General features: G+C 32.4%; 1 pseudogene; it reads right to left on the bottom strand.

Moving 5' to 3' along the window:
- Nucleotides 1–4,854: 4,854 nt before the first annotated feature.
- On the bottom strand, nucleotides 4,855–12,743 carry LOC100251724 (cellulose synthase-like protein H1; annotated as a pseudogene).
- Between the last annotated feature and the right edge of the window lie 4,616 nt (nucleotides 12,744–17,359).

Raw genomic sequence — 17,359 nt, 5'->3', positions numbered from 1 at the left:
CAAAAGTGTTTGTCATAAATAAACAATAATTTGTCACTAATAGGGTATTGTAAGAAATTTTTTTGTGACAAGGTTCATTGACAAAAGCTTGTCACTAAAATTCATGATTTACAAATCTTCTATTTCGTCATAAAATATTAAGTTTTGGTGATGAAATTGGAATTGTCATGGAATATCACAATTTTATGATGCAAATAAATAAATAAAAAATTATAGAAAATAAAATAATTTTGCCATTAGATCATACCATTTTGTCATTAATTTTTTTTTTTTTTTGACAATTATATAGTTTCATCACAAAATCCATATTCTTTTTGACAAAAGTTTTCATCACAAAAGAGATATCTTTAGTGACAAATCTAGTTTTATTGCTAAAGATTTTTTAATAATAAATTATTGGTCATGTTTTATCTAGTTTTGTGATAAAAGATTTTTTAATGATAATTTATTGTTTATGCTTTAGGAATGTTTTATGGTTGAATCAATTTCTAAAGTCATAACAACTGTCCCAACACCTATCTTAGGTTTATAGGGAAGACATTTTAACCCTTTAATGATCATAGTATTAACTTGTAATTGTTATGATTTGAGCTCATGATATTTCACCCTCTAACCACTTTTTTTTGTCATCTCATCTATAAACCACTTGATGTTAAAAAAGATATATTGTACTTTTAATTGAATTCAAAATTAAAACTATCTTTACATTCATCTCAAATTAAAATTATTTTCCATAATTATATCGATAAAACAGTAAAAGATTGAGAAAAGAAATTAAGATTTCAAGTTAATTTTCATTCGTTATCAATTCTTATTTGCATACAAACATTATTATCTTTAAAAAAGAAAAAGAAATGTCAAAGAAACGAAGATTTTAAATTTAAAATAAAATTGTTTATGTCAAAAATGAAAAATCAAATTTTAAATTTTCCTAAGTTTTAACTTTTATCATTGCAAAATAACAAATGCTATTACCATGATATTTATTCATCATGAAATAGATATAAATCTCTAATATCATTTTTATTTATCTATTTAATTTTTCATGATTAAATATTATATACTATAATAGTAAATACATATGTGATGTATTATATATGTAAAAAAAAACAATAATCCTATATCTATTATAAATTTGTGTGGTTTAATCACTTGTGATGTAAAAAATTTTATAAGAAAAGTACATATACACACATACAAATAATTTGAGATTTTAGAATAGTTGTTCTAAAATATGTTATAAGAAAGTAAAAGAGTTATTATTTTTTGTGACTAAGCATTATTGTCAAAAAAAAAAAAAAAAAAAAGGACTAGGGGTGCAATGTGTTACAAACGAAAACAAAGATGAAGATTGAGAGAGGAAGAGCTGTTTAGGGATTTTTGGGTTTGGGAATTTACACGTCTACCCTTCATTAGTTAGTCATGTGCACAACACGTGAGATTTTTGTCCATTTAAACTAATACCATCCAACAAAAAAGATAGAGTGTTGCAATTTAAGAAGTTTGTGGTTCAATATGTTTGATTTTAAACCTAAAAGGGAAATGTGTAAAACATGAGATAGACTGAGGGGGTAAAATATATTAAACTTTTTTTTTAAAAATTGATTTTGCATCTAATTGAGGTCTATGTTAGTCATGAAACTTCTATACAAGAATGGTTACATTCAAAATGAAATAGTAAAAGGTTGTAAATTATTTATATATAATTAATTATTGTAATACAATATGAAATTGTTATGATTATTAGTAATTTATTTTATTATTTATAATAATGATTTAGAATTATATTAAAATAAAATCAATTATTATTTTAAATATAACATTTATGTTGTATCTAATATTATTTATTGGTGTTTGCATTCCGTCGAACATATAAAGGCTTAGACCTATTCATATATCCTATCCCTCGCTTTACTTTTCTTATATTTTTTTCTCCTGAAATTTGAAACTTAATTAATAAGTCAAATATATTTATTGATCATTTTCACTTTTAGTTTGACATATTTAAGGGTCTCCAACGGGCGGGCCGGGCCGGGCCGAGCTAAAATGCTAGGCCCGCGGCCCGGCCTATAAGCCCACGGGCTAGTGGGCTGGCGGGCTGGGGGACGGGCTGGGCGGGCCGGGCTGGGCGGGCCGGGCCAGCGGGCCGGGCCGCGGGCTTTTTTAAATAAGCCAAAATGGCTTTTAAATAAAGGAAGGGAGAAGGAGGGATTCGAACCCCTCCCCTCAAGCTTAAATTTTAAGGCTATAACCAATTAAGCTACATTCCTTTTGTACTTATTAAATGAATTACTTATATATATATAAAAATAAAGTATATTATTTTTTAAAAAAAAATTAAAGGCGGGCCTACGGGCCGAGCTGGGCCGGCTCGTCGGGCCTAAATTTAGGCCCGCGGCCCGGCCCGCCCATAAACGGGCTCGGGCCGGGCTTGGGCCGGGCTTTAGCCCGTCGGGCCGGGCCGCGGCCCGCGGGCTTTTTGGAGACCCTTAGACATATTAGAACATATGTGTGTTTTATAACTAATAACACATAATAAAAAATAACTTAATGATATACAATTACCTTAAAATTACATCAATATTTGACCTTTTATCATTGCAAGTGCACATCGCCACATAACGCTTTTGCAAAAAGTCCTTTAAGAGATAAATTTATCCAAATACACACAAATTTAAGAGTTTCTATTTCAAATTGAAATATTAAAAGAGATTAGAGTTTATAAACGTATTTTTATTTTGATGGTCCCATGACCCAGATTATCATTTTATTTATGCAACAAACATCAAATGATAGTGAAATATAATTAATAAATTAATTTAAAGCTAATAATTTATAAAAAAAATATTTTTAGATAGTGAGAATTTAACTATTTTATTAAATAAAAGGTTTTCAAGAATGTGAAAAACTAAAAAATTAATGATACATAAAAAATAAAGGCCATCACACCTCAATATTGTGACATAAAAAAGACAAACATAAAAAGTAAAACAAGAAAAATAATTAAAAAAAAAAAATCTACAGCCGTACTTTTATACTCTTAAATATATGTCATAAATTTTTATCATAGTAAGATGATTATATAAAATATATAAAATGTATTAGTCACTTTATAATATAGAAAATATTAAAAAATATAGTTTTATTTAAGTAAATGTCCAGTAATATCACTTTATTTTATTGTTGTGGAAATGATATCAAAACTAATTATTGAATCACATTTATCTGTGTGTGGTTCCATGTTCATGTATTCTCAATTTAAACCCATTTTTACAATGAATGGTAATAGTAATCATTCTATTGTAGTTGTTATATACTTCTATTTTGCTAGATTAATTGTAAATAATATTCCACTTACTATGGAAATTATTTTTTGTTATCATAGGTAAAAATGTCAAATAATTTTGAATTTTAATGATATACTTTTATCTAATATTTCAACTATTAGTAATATTTTCCTTTATCTTAAAAATCATTTTTATTTTTATTTTTATTGAGAATCATAGGTAAAAATGTCATTTAATAATATCATCTTAAGACTTTCTTCATATCTATCTACGTATTAATAGTAAGATTATATACTTTGGTCAAGAGTTAATTTTAGAGAAATTTATTCTGTCATAATTACTTGAAGATTAATTTCAAAGAAATAGCTTTCTATGAGAACTATAGTAATTGAATTGTAATTGATCTTTCTAAGTTAGCACAAAATAAATAGCAAAGAATTTTGCAATGTTTCATACAAATCTATATACACTTTCACCATGGCGTCATTGAAATTTATGTAATTAAAAATTAAGAAGTTAACCAAAGAAATAACATTGCAAAAAATCTATATGTATGTTCATCATCTCCTCATGTTATTGAAATTTATGTAATTAAAAATTAAGAAGTTAATGAAAGCAATAATTAAAGATTAAAGTTGGTATTTTGATTTTGAATATAGTGACTTACACCTTATCACAAGTTCTCATCAAAATACTAAGCACATATATATTTTCCACCAAAACCCATTTGCTTGTTTGCTCTCCTTTTAATTGTTGTGTCAGCAAAAGCTTTAGTACTAGTTTGTTATGCTTGGAATCTTCTGATGTTTTAGAAATCTTCAATTTAGAGCTCTCAAATCTTAAAGTCCCAATTACACCCAAAAAGAGACTCTTTATTTTGGTCAAAATCTCTTCCTATATATATTTTCCTAGTTATATAGAAAGATTCCATATAAGAAACTAAATGAATAATTTTCAAAGATGTTTTTTCCTAAAAGAAGATCTCGCAATAGGATATTTCCTTTATAATAATAGGAAACCCACTTACAAGAATATTTTTTTATCAGGAAACTATTTATAACTTTCCAATTAACTCAAAAATAAAATTTGAGACACTTTTCAACAATTTCTACCTTGGCTCAAATTCCCAAGGTTCAAACAAACTGAAAAGTCTTCCAAGTTACTTCACTTCCACACCCTCAAATGGTCTATAGATGCTACTAATACCAATTAAGTTTAAGCAATATATAAACTTAATTGTAATAACAAACTTAGTCATCATTTATCCAAGATTGTCCATTATAGGGATTTTTTTCACTGCAATAGCACCTTGTACAATCATATCCCTAAAAATGGATATCAATGTTGATGGTATCAATGTTTACATCACCAACTCTTGTTTTGTTTTATCTTGCTTTTAGAAAATCTCCACTATCAGACCACACATAAGCTTCGACTTCTACACCCCTCTCAACTAGCCTTACGCATCTTTCTTGTGTTTGATTCCTGATACTCATGGATTATTACAAATTTAATGTCCTTCCGCTAGGGGACTCAAAGAATTATCGAGCATGAAACATAAATTCTATGATGTAAAATTAAATCCATTTTATTCATATGAAGTACTGCAAAACATGAAAATAGCAAAGATATCTCAAGGTATTCTATCCATTATCTCAAGCTATTGAGACCCTTTTGCACAAGTGCACAAAAACTGCTGCTGATTTGCATATGGTGGATGAGGGTATGCCATATTTTCCTTTCTTGAACAGCCCTTTCAGAAAAGGTAAGAAGCATAACAACACCCACACATTACATATCACCTCTCCTATCCTTGATTCATGCCTTCCATGAGTTAGGTTTAACAGGGCTTTAACCATTGCCACCAGGTGCACCAACACAAGAGTAGTGGCTGGAACAAAAATTGGGGACTCATTGAATGTGAATCGACCAGATCCTTGTGGTTGTCATCGCCAGGGGCACTAGATTGGTTCTTTTGTGTAACCTCAAAGACAGCCTCGAACAAGCCCAAGAGCTTCAGTATGACATTTAAAAATCCAAAAAACCATGCAGTCATGGTGATTATTCTTCCCATCCTTTGGTTGTTCCACCATGTTCGGATTGAGAGCCCAATTCTACAGTATTCAAGTAGAGAGTGAAGGTTGTAAATGGCAAAGAGAGCTGCTAGTATCAAGAAGGCTGGTTCCCTCAACCTGCATGCATGCATGAATTTGCACATTTTAAGATCTTGATAGAATTTAATTTAAAAGTACCTTGCAGATTATATAATTATATTAATTATACACTTTAAACTAGAAATAAGATTTATAGTTCAAAAACTATTTTCCACAGATTTGGAGCCAGAGATGCTTTTGGTTAACATATTACATGAAAAGGTTTCTGAACTTAAAATTTTATTAACTATTTTAAGCAAGTTCACTCAAGATTGTTCTAAGAGGCAACATTAATACTTCAATACGTTATATGGGCTGATGATGGTGATTCTATAAGTAACTTTTATCTAAGTGGATTCCATATATATTAAGGCTTTATCTGGAATGGCTTGTGAGAAGCCAAAGTTCTTTGTAAATTTCAATGTATAAAAACTTTTGTACACATTTATATGAATTTGTTAAAAGAATATATGACTTAAGATAGCTTAAATGAAAGTAAGGAAAATATTATTTCTCATAGAAGTACTATTTTAGTTTATATAAGAAGTTATTTGATGTTTAATGGAACTTTTATTATATTAATATTATCCTTGGAGAATTACGATCGACTTCAATTTCGATTCAACTTCTACTTAAAGAAGAAAGAAGTTATCAGAAACAAGGCCTAAGTCTAAGCAAAAGATATGTAGACTCATTGCCACCAATATATGTCTTGACAAATGTTGGACTAACTAGATTCAAATTATATATGTTAACATCTATACCTGCGCAAAATGCTAGCCATTCAAGACGGTTTTTTATGATATTAACTTCTATACCTTGGCGTCAAGCTGGCCATTCAAATGACGAGTCGCCATAGGATATCTTGACATTATTTCATAGATTAACCTTTATCAAACCAGGGTCACAAAACTATATCTGAGTTGGACATTTCATTGTTAGGTCAATTTTGATCCATAAATAGGCCAAAGTATATGCCAACATAGAATAATGGACTTATCAGATCAAGAATGAGACAAATATGAGAAATAACCATCATATATAAGAACCGTCAAATGAAAATCCAGCATATATAGACCACAGAAAACTAAGTGAAGTAATTATGATATGTGAAGAAATTGGAAGGTTGTAGGTTCTCCTCACCTTGGGCAAGAAATGTGAATTGGCGATGATGCAATATGCTGGCAAAGCAGTATAGCAAAGCTCAGGAATCAACCGTAGACCCCATGAAAGAATGTACATGTATGCGAGGCATTGGCGGAATTGGAGCTTGGCAGTGAGGGTAGCAATGAATGGGTTATTCTTGCTGAACAGGATCTCGAGGAGGCCTGTGACCCATCTCTTTTGCTGGGTCAATGAAGCAGGTCCTCCTGAGGGAGAACAGCCGAGAAATGCAGGTGGATCAGGCTTGCACTCGGCAGATCTCCAACCTCTTGCATGAATCTTCAGTCCTGTAAGAACGTCTTCGCTAGTGTATCCATATATCCAACCATTCTGAGATCACGGCCCGCATGGCCAATACGTCAATTTGCGAAAATACTGTATACTGGCTATGTTGTGATAGAGGTTACCATTAAACTTTCATCAATGGTGTATTTTGTTCTAGAGAAAAAATATGCTATGAAGTCTTTTGTTCAGTCTCTTAGGTAAAAGCCTTTTAACCCTAATCTTTTAAGTCCCAAACCATTCTGCTTTCAAGCATTTTTGGTTGTTCAAATTATTTTACAACTCACCTTTGTACCCCAACTAGTGCCACACTCATAGCCACAATCTGCAACTTGGTTTGCTGCCTCTGCAGAACTTGAAAGATCATATGGACAATCGGCCTTCCCACTCAACCCTGATAAAATCCTTTCAACCGTTTTAGAGAATTCCTTTGAATGTCCAAAAGATTGTCGTAATCCCTCATCAGTTAATTTGCCTACCAAAAAGTATAGAAAAATTATCATGCAGAGGTTTCTACAATATTTGTAATCCCAACAAAACAAGAAGAAAAATGTAATAAAAGATGATTGTCAAAAGTAGATTAATTTTCTTACCAGCCACACAATTAGGACTTCTTCCTCCGGTTTCCATGCAGCCATCTGGCCATAACCCATAGAGAAATTTTCTCCGATGAAAACATCCAGTACCAGAATAGTAAGGTCCTTGAAGCCCTGATATTCCTTCACCCAAATACTGATTGAAACATATTAATAAGAAAAACAAAAGAAGTTTCTCTATCAGCAAAAAATCTTCACAGTTCCCATCCAAAAATAGCTCATGTGCTTTATAGTATGGAAGAGATCAATTTTTAGATTTTGAATATTTAACGTACTTTCTGCGTAGCTACTAGTTGATTTCCGAGTGGGTCATCCTTTAAACCATCATGGAAGATTTGTGGAGATTGAGCAAATGCAAAGTCTTGTCCATTCTTACAACCAAGGAGCAAACACATTGCATGAAAAACAATCTGTGAATTGTTGGCGTACATATCACAGTCTACATTCAAGATGAAAGGAGCATTTGTCATTGCTCCTGAAACTCTAGTCTGTTTATAAAACAACCAGGGAAAACTAATTAGATACTAGACATGGTATGAATAGTACTAGTTCAAGGAAATTGTTTACCAGAACATTCAGTGCACCAGCTTTGTAATGGTGCGGATGCTTTGGGCACATCTCTCTGGATACATAGATTAGATGTGGCAATCCATCCACGAGGCCCTCCTTGTTCTCCAATATAACCTACAAAGAAGCAATCTAAATCAGTGTGAATTGTTCAATAAATGCTCCATTTTGGTCGTAGTATTATTGGTTCTGGAAGCAAAGCTTATATGTTTGTTTATATGGAAAAAGATATAAAAGATTGTGTGTAACAACCCACACTCAACCATGTAGATATTGTCCGCTTTGGACTCAAAGAGGTCTTCACGGCTTTAAAACGCGTCTACTTGATTAAGAGGAACCTCTATATATATAGTACTAGGAACTTTCTCCCCTATCTGATGTGGGACATCACAAACACTCCCCCATGAAGACACAATGTCCTCGTTTTGTCCTATGGGATTGCGGGACCAAACAAATCTCATACCGAGGTCGAAGATCGACTCTAATACCATTTGTAATGACCTGTATCCAACCATGTAGATATTGTCTACTTTGAATCCAAAGGAGTCCTTATGGCTTTAAAACGCGTCACTTGGTTAAGAGGAGCCTCTACATATATAGCGTCAGGAACTTTCTCCCATATCCGATGTAGAACATCACAAACACCCCCCCCCCCCCCCCCCCCCCCCATGCAGACACAATGTTCTCGTTGTGTCCCATGGGATTGTGGGGCCAAACAAACGAACACCCAAACAAACCCCACACCGAGGTCGAGGATCGGTTCTAATACCATTTGTAACAACCTGTATCCAACCATGTAGATATTGTCCATTTTGGACCCAAAGAGACCCTCATTGCTTTAAAACGCGTCTATTTGGTTAAGAGGAGTCTCTACATATATAGTACTAGAAACTTTCTCTCTTATTCGATATGGAACATCACATTGTAATATTACTCAGTAGGGAAGAATAATATCGCTTTCACTTTAAGATTTTAGAATGATGTAAGATCTCATGCTTGCATAAACAATAGCTAATCTAATTCTTGAATTTATCTTTGGCCATGTATTGAGGAAATGAAGGTCCAACGGGATATACTCAGGCGGTCATTTGAATAAGCTTCAGCACAGTACTCTGATATCAATAGCCTATTTTAGGCTGCAAGTGCACCAGCATTAATTACTAATCGAACGTCTATGGAATACTATTAATTTGCCCAGTGATATTTCGTTTAGTACTGTTTCGGTTTCTCATGTCAACAAAAAGGTTACGGCTTTAAATTTGTTGTGTCTTTTTAAAAATAATCCAAACACTGATAAATAATATCTTCTAATTAAAGGAAAAAAAAAAGGAAAGAAAAAAGAAATTAACACACTCACTGAACATGTCAGTGTGTGTGTTGGGGCTGATGGAAAACTCATTTGATTTCTATGCAAAAAACAAATTAGTTGTACTGTCTTTCTAATCTCGAAATTAGATTAAGATTCATCGTCTATTTTGAAATTAAGTAATGATCAATAAGTGAGATATTTATATACCTTGATGATACTGGGATGATTTCTCCTTTCTATATCTGAGAAAGCAACAAACTCTTCAGAACTAAGATCACAATGGTATGGACTTTTCGGTTGCATCTTCAATTTTCCTTCTGAGCACTTCATATTCATCCTACAAAGAGATGAAGACAGTTTAACAAAGGATGCACAATACTTATGGCAAATATTTGCGGAGTTTTTATTTAACTGTTGCTATATACCATGACAGGAAAAAAGGCATAATTTGAAAAGAGAAAGAAAAGAATTTTTTATTTATTATTCAATATCTAACCTGAAAAGGATTTTTAAAAACTTCTTGAAAAGTTTTGCAGAAGTATTGCTATTCTTAATATAAAAATTTAAGAGGATGTTTGTTTTTTCGGTTTTTTGCTTAAAATAATTTATTTTTAGAATTTAGATTATTTATTTTTCTACTTTTTCATAACTTAATATAAACTTTTTATTTAATAAAAAAACCAAAATACTTAATTTTTTCTAAACAGAAAAAATAACATATTTGTTTTTCTTTACTTTTTAATACTTAATAGAAATAAAATACTACAAAAATAAATAATATAATATTTAACATTATTAAGCATTAAGGTTCTATTTAGAAATAAGTAAAAAACAAACACCACCTAACTCTTTTAGGAATCCTATATGCTTACTTTAGAAACACTTTTTGAAATTTCTCTTGTTGAAAAGTTTAACTTAGATTTTCTAGGTTTTTAAAAATTACAATTAAAAAGACAATTTTTATTTTTTTCTCAAATTATTTGTCTTACTTAATGTAATTGCTTGAATCGCCTTCATCTTTGTGTATTCTCGGATGAACTCTGTTGAATTATCATGGGGTGATTCCTCCTCATCGTAAAAGTATCTAAAGGGAGCTCTTGTGTGAATACCATACTTCTTAAAAAGGGGAACCCAAAGCTTAGCAAACTTGGATGCTTCGAGGAGAGCATAAAAGGTGAGAGGTGAACAGCCATCATCAGATACATATCAAGCAAGCTTGTTAGCTGGATAGTCAACTGCTAGCAAGGAGAGGACTGTGTAAACAGTGATGATAGGCGGTTCTAGAGTGGGATCTGCAGTTGTCACAAACATGTCGACTGGAGGAAGCTCATCAAGCCTATTGAGAAAATCATAGTATAAAGTTTTGGACAAACAATATGAAATATGTATACACATGGAGAAGTGAAGGCAAAATATCAAAGCAGAAAAGGTAATATATGAGGTAACACATTAAATTAATGAATGATAAGAGTTGAACTCAGACAATTATTCAGATATCAAAATAAAAGGTGTTCTGGATATGTGCGGTACACCACTGGATTCCATTTGGAGCTGAGTATAACAACCCAAACAAAGGTGAACCATGACTCAGAGTAATGCGAGGAGCCAACTGAAGCCATTGCTTTTGAGGGAGAGGATACGATAAGCAAGGAGAGTGAGGAGAAAGAAGAAAATGGTGACGTCCAACACTCTCTAGACTATATATTTTATTAAGCTTCAAAGTACTTATTTATATAGCTAGCTTAAAACAGAAAAACATAAAAAATAGCAACAAACCTGCTACCTATAGATACTTCCTAAAGAATAGAAACAAACTAACAAATACTTCCTATGGAATAGGTAAATCTTCCACAGGACTAACTTATTTGACTACTTCCACTTCAATCCACTCAGCTCCATGTCAACAGCTCCTAGGGCATGTCATTCAACATAGAAAAAGCCTAAGCGAATTTACTCTATACTTCAAGAAGGTGATGAAACACTTGTAGTATCTTTGTACGTTGATGATCTACTTGTGACAGGAAGCAATATGGAGCAAATTGACAATTTCATAAAGGAAATGAAGAATGTTTTTGAGATGACTGATCTTAGGAGGATGACATTCTTTCTTGGCATGGAGGTACAACAAAAGTAGAATGAGATCTTCATATGTCAATAGAAATATGCCAAGGAAATCTTGAAAAAGTTCAAGATGGAAGAGTGCAATCCAAGTGCAACTCCAATGAATCAAAATGAGAGGTTTTGCAAAGAAGATGGAGCTACAAAAGCTGATGAAAGGCTTTACAGGACCATTATCGGGTGCTTGATGTACCTAACGACAACTAGACCAGATATTATGAATGTTGTAAGTTTACTCTCAAGGTACATGCATCGTGCTAGTGAAATTCACTTTCAAGCAGCAAAAAGAATTGTCAGATATGTCAAGGGTACAATTGACTATGGTATGAGGTTTTGTCAAGTTAAAAACTTTACTCTCCATGGTTATTCAAATAGTGATTAGGCAGGTTGAATTGACGACATGAGAAGTACTTTAGGGTATCGGTTCTGCTATTTTTTCATGGTGTTCCAAAAAGCAAGAAGTCATAGCTCAATCCACAGCAGAAGCAGAATATGTAACTGTTGCTGTGAATCAAGCTCTCTGGATCAGAAAATTGATGGTTGACTTGTTTATGGAGCAAAAGGAAAGCACACAAATACTCGTAGACAACCAAGCTACAATTTCAATTGCAAATAATCTGGTGTTCCATGGCAAAACAAAACATTTCAAGTTGAAACTCTATTTCCTAAGAAAGGTACAGAAGGAGGGAGAAATACAATTGGTCTATTGCAAAACAGAAAGTCAGAATGCTGATATCTTAACCAAGCCATTTCCCAAAGCTAGATATGAGTTCTTGAGGCAAAGGCTTGGAGTCTGCAGCTCCAGAGACAAGGAGGAGTGTTGAATGACATGTCCTAGGAGCTGCTGACATGGAGCTGAGTAGATTGAAGTGAAAGTAGTCAAATAAGTTAGTCATGTGGAAGATATACCTATTCCTTAGTAAGTATTTGTTGGTTTGTTTCTATTCTTTAGAAAGTATCTTAGGTAGTAGGTTTGTTGCTATTTTTTTATGTTTTTTTGTTTTAAGCTAGCTGTATAAATAAGTACTTTGAAGCTTAATAAAATATATCACTTCAGATTCCTCAACGTTCTGTTGCTTCCTGAGAGTTTCTACACTTTGTTTCTATCAAAACCCACAAGCCAACTGAAGCCATTGCTTTTGAGGGAGAGGATACGATAAGCAAGGAGAGTGAGGAGAAGGAAGAAAATGGTGACGTCCAACACTCTCTGGACTATATTCTTCTGGGGCAACTTTTCGTAGAGAGGGAGAGAGATTGGGCCGGCCATTAGAAAATGGAGAACAATAGCTTAAGGCCCTGCTAGAAGTGTGGTTTATGCGTATTTGGATTGTCAAGGCTCCATAGTTGTGCTTGGGGTTATTTATTCCGGCATCAGTACTAGTCCTTCCTTGTAGGTTAGACTTATAATAGCTTGTTAACAGGCTAAGAAAATCGATTACAATTATTATCAGCCTATGCTGTTATGGGTGTCTCATAAAATACATATACCCTATTTTCTATTTATTCCTGTTAGTATAATATTTCAATAGGGTCTTTCACAATAACTATTAAGAAAGACTCCAGACTACCAAGTTTTTGTGTTCGATATGATGTGCAGGACTTTTATTTTCAGCTATCAGTCTTTGTTGGCTCCTTTCGTTTGAAATGTTAGTTGAAAGTGGTGGTGTTGATTGGGATTTTTTTGTCGCCTTTATTGTCTATCAAGTGGTCTTGTCTTTCGTATTCCTCTCCAATTAGTTGTTTGTGTGCACTCCTGCATTATTTTTAATTGGTATTGCTGGCTTTCATTTTAATTTGCTATGTTATTCCTTTTCAACTCAATTTTAATTTGTTCATTAATTTACCAAAAATGTAAGATACAATTTTCTAAGCCAATTTTGAGCTGGAATTTATCTTTGTAATACTCCCTTCTAACTTACGATCAAGTTTTTTTTTTTTTTTTTCTTTTCAAAGCCTCATTAATTTTTTTTCTTTTTTCCTTTGCAAAGCCTTATAAAGCCTGTGTGTTATCAATTACAAAAATTTTCTTTTTTCTTTTTCCTTTGCAAAGCCTCATTAAGCCGTGTGTTTTTCAATTAACTTGTAGTGAGAATGAACTACAAATTAATTTGTAATGAGCAATTAGTTCCATACTATCTCTACAATTAAAATCTTATCTAATAGGACTATGTTTACAAAACAACGAATAATAATATATATATATATATCTGGCATTAAGCAAGAATAGCCTTATACAGGGAGGGACAAATCTATCTGGCATTAAGCAAGCATAGGGTTGTCCTTTTCTTTATAGCCTTGATATATATATATATATACATACCATTGTGAGACCACAAAGATGGTGACCCTTGGACAGGACAATTCATGGTGGAGTTGCGTTTAAAAGTTCCCATCTCTGATAATCATCTTGATGGAACTGTCCTCTCCACATCTTTGTGGGATCCATCAAAATTTAATTTCACCCGTATCTTTTGGAAATCTCTATAGCTTGGTTGGGCCTTTGTCTCTTTGTAGAGTGTGAACTTCGAGGATAGATGTGAAATATTGCTTTTTCAATGACTTGATGGTTATTGTTTTTTTTTATTTATCAAAATGGGCCAACGCTGTCATTTTGATCAATAGGAGTTGGGCAACAATCTTTAGTTCAATCACAAGGTATGATTCCAGTTTCTCAACTCTTTCCTTCATATGTCACAAATTGGGTCAACTTGTATTCAACAAGAACCTCTTAGCAGAGAAGGGAGTCCATTTTGAAGCAAAAGCAAAGGAAATAATTTATTCTGGACCACAGTCGATTCCAAAGGAGTTTCAGTGAAATTTCATCCAATCAATTTTCTAAGATGATCAACACTCCAAGTTTCACTAAAAGCCACACCGTCTTTAATGTTCTGATATGCCCACATCGTTTCTTCTCAAAGGTGGATTCATTCATGAAGAGTTTCTCATCCATCCATTCATAGATCAGAAGGAAAATATTCTGGGTCATCATCCACCATCTATCTTTGACAAACAATGCTTTCGGTTCTAAATGTCTTGAATTTAATTCTCTAACAGGCTCAATCGCACATGCTATATAGACTGATACTAATGCATAATCATACATTGACTTTTATATATATATATATATTAAAAGTGGATGGAGCATTTTGTGAAATTGAAGAAAGTGTTTTAAGAAAATACTTCTAGTATAAATTCAATTTTTTTTATCATGCAATTGATATGGAAATTGTAAAAAATCTCTTTAAAAGACGTTTTTAATATAAATTTGATTTTATAAAATAATAAAAGATGTCTTTTGAAGAAATACTTTTAATGTAAATTCAAATTTTTTTAAGGTGTGTTGTTGATATAAAAATTATGGAAGGTCTTTTCAAAAGAAAATTCAATTTTTTTAAAACGTGTATCATTAATATAAAAATTATGAAATATATGTTTACAAGAAAGTTTTTTAAAGTAGCAAAAAGTACGTAGATTTATAAATATTTTTTATTAGACTATATTTTTAAAAATTAATTTTAAATTCACCGTATAATTATAAAAAATCCCACTTTCCAAGTAATGTGCAACACAGCAACATGACTGCTGTGATGTGATGCTAGTGCGATTTTTGACCATAAAATTTAAGAGAAAAGTGGAATATTCTGGACAAAGTAAAAGACAAGGCATCTCTATGATGATCAAGCTGGTTGAACTTAAAGCAGGGAAAGTTTTTCTTGAAGGAAAAGATCATGGTGGGGTTGTAGTGTTTGTGATATGGTGACTCCACATCACAAGTGGAGCACTCAACATACCAAGTCAATAATGGATCAACTCTACAGCCACCATTCAACGATGACCCTTAACAGAAAGTCTATTTCAAACCAAAAATCAGACACTGATGTTGAACAAGTTTAATATATCCTCCAATGGGACTTTGTAATTAAATTTCATACGACAAGATTATCAACAATGGAAGCTTAACTATATATTTTTTGACTTTCAAATTCCATATAATTCCTGCTGGTAAATAGGATTAACTCATGAAGAGTTCTTTTTTATTTTTTTTTATCATCTATCAAATTTAATGAGAAGGGCAAAAACCATCATAACCATAACTAACCATCTTTTTTATATTTGCTTCCAGGATTAAGTAGCACATTATTGTTGAAGTAGTAGGGTTGAAAAAAATACACAAACATTTACAAAAAAAGATGAATAATTGAGAAAGATTAAGAACAAATTATCATCTTCCATCATCTTTCTATACATACTCGTATTTAACAAAATAAAAACTCCTAGTAATAAAATATGACTGAATTACTCAAACTAAAATATTTCAATTGACTTTTAGAAACTAATTAAATCAAATTATTTTTTTTATTGGAAACTTTTTTATCTACTCAAATTTATTTTCTAACATACTCTCTTAAACTTAATTTGTAATTTCAAGTAGTGTTCTTAATCTTCTAAAATTTTCAAAATTGGGAGGTTTTGTATCTATCTACTTTTCTTTTTGTTTTCTTCTTTGTTTTGTATATTTGTTTTACTTCAAATGTCTTTCCCTTTTGAAAAAGATTTTACTTCAATATTATTATTTTTTTATTTCCTCATTCATAGCATCTTTCATTTTTAATCTTACACAGCTTCTTCAAAATTTAATGGTTCATAATCTCATGCTGACTTACAACCCCAAACTGGTTATTCCACAAATGCTACTTGCATGTATGAAAAGTTCTGATCTTAATCTTCTAAAATCTGTAAATTTGGGAGGTTTTATATTTGTCTACTTCTCATTTTGTTTTCTTTTTTGTTTTATGTATCTGTCTTACTTCAAATGTCTTTCTCTTTTGAAAGAGATTCTACTTCAATATTATTGTCTTTATTTCCTCATCCATAACATCTTTCATTTTTACTCTTACACGGCTTCTTCAAAATCTAATGGTTCACAATCTCATGCTAACTTACAACCCCAAGATAGTTATTCCACAAATGCTACTTGCACATGCGAAAAGTTCTGGCCCCACCAGCAACTTTGAAGTTGTTTTAGAATTGAATTTCAGAGTTGGATAGGCTTTTAGGTGTTTGTGGACCCCGCATTTCGGCTCAATGCGTTTCCCACCCGATGGTGAAACTCGATTTTGATTTTGAAAAATTGATCTTTATTGATTAAGAAAAATTGACTTGGAGTCGCCACTTATTTTTGTTTTATTTTTAAAGGGTAAACGAAATAAGAAAGAAAAACCCTAAGTGCGACTCCTTGTTTTGGAAAAGGTGGTCTGTGAAAAACCGGATCGGGTTCGGGGGTCAGGTTACTCATCGGGAAGGTACGGTAGGGACCGTAGCACCCCTCAAAGTCCCTAAAGTCGGGTCTCTACTAATAAAGCGAAACTGACGTGGCAATCGAATAAGAAAGTCAATGGATACTCACATCAATCACGCATATATGAGAATCGGAATATATATAGTGAATGATCAGAATGAGTGAATGCGTACCGGGGCAGCAAACAGCAACACGCTATCAAGAAGCGAGATTAGTGCACAATTAATGAATACAAAATATAGTTCATGCATATCAGAGTGCAAAACGAAGCTCAAGCAAAATACCGTAAGCACGACAATTGCCAGTCAGAAGGGGTCAAACATAGGGCCCCCACCAAAGCCCAATTTATTATTCACGAACTAGTCTCACAAATTTTGTGCTTTAGAATTATGAAGAATTCACTATTGCTTATATGGAATCAAGAAGGTTAGGAGATTACTTAAGAACCGGAACGAAATTAAAACCATTAGAGTGAAAACTGGATTTTTGGAATTTACTTGAAAATTGGAGTATTGGGAATTAAATTTAAAAGATTAGAGCTTCAGTAATTAAAATGAAATTTACCAAAAAAGATGAGAAATGAA

The sequence above is a fragment of the Vitis vinifera genome, chromosome 12 (assembly GCF_030704535.1).
Source record: "Vitis vinifera cultivar Pinot Noir 40024 chromosome 12, ASM3070453v1".
Lineage (NCBI taxonomy): Eukaryota > Viridiplantae > Streptophyta > Magnoliopsida > Vitales > Vitaceae > Vitis > Vitis vinifera.
This window is presented reverse-complemented; position numbering and strand designations above follow the sequence as displayed.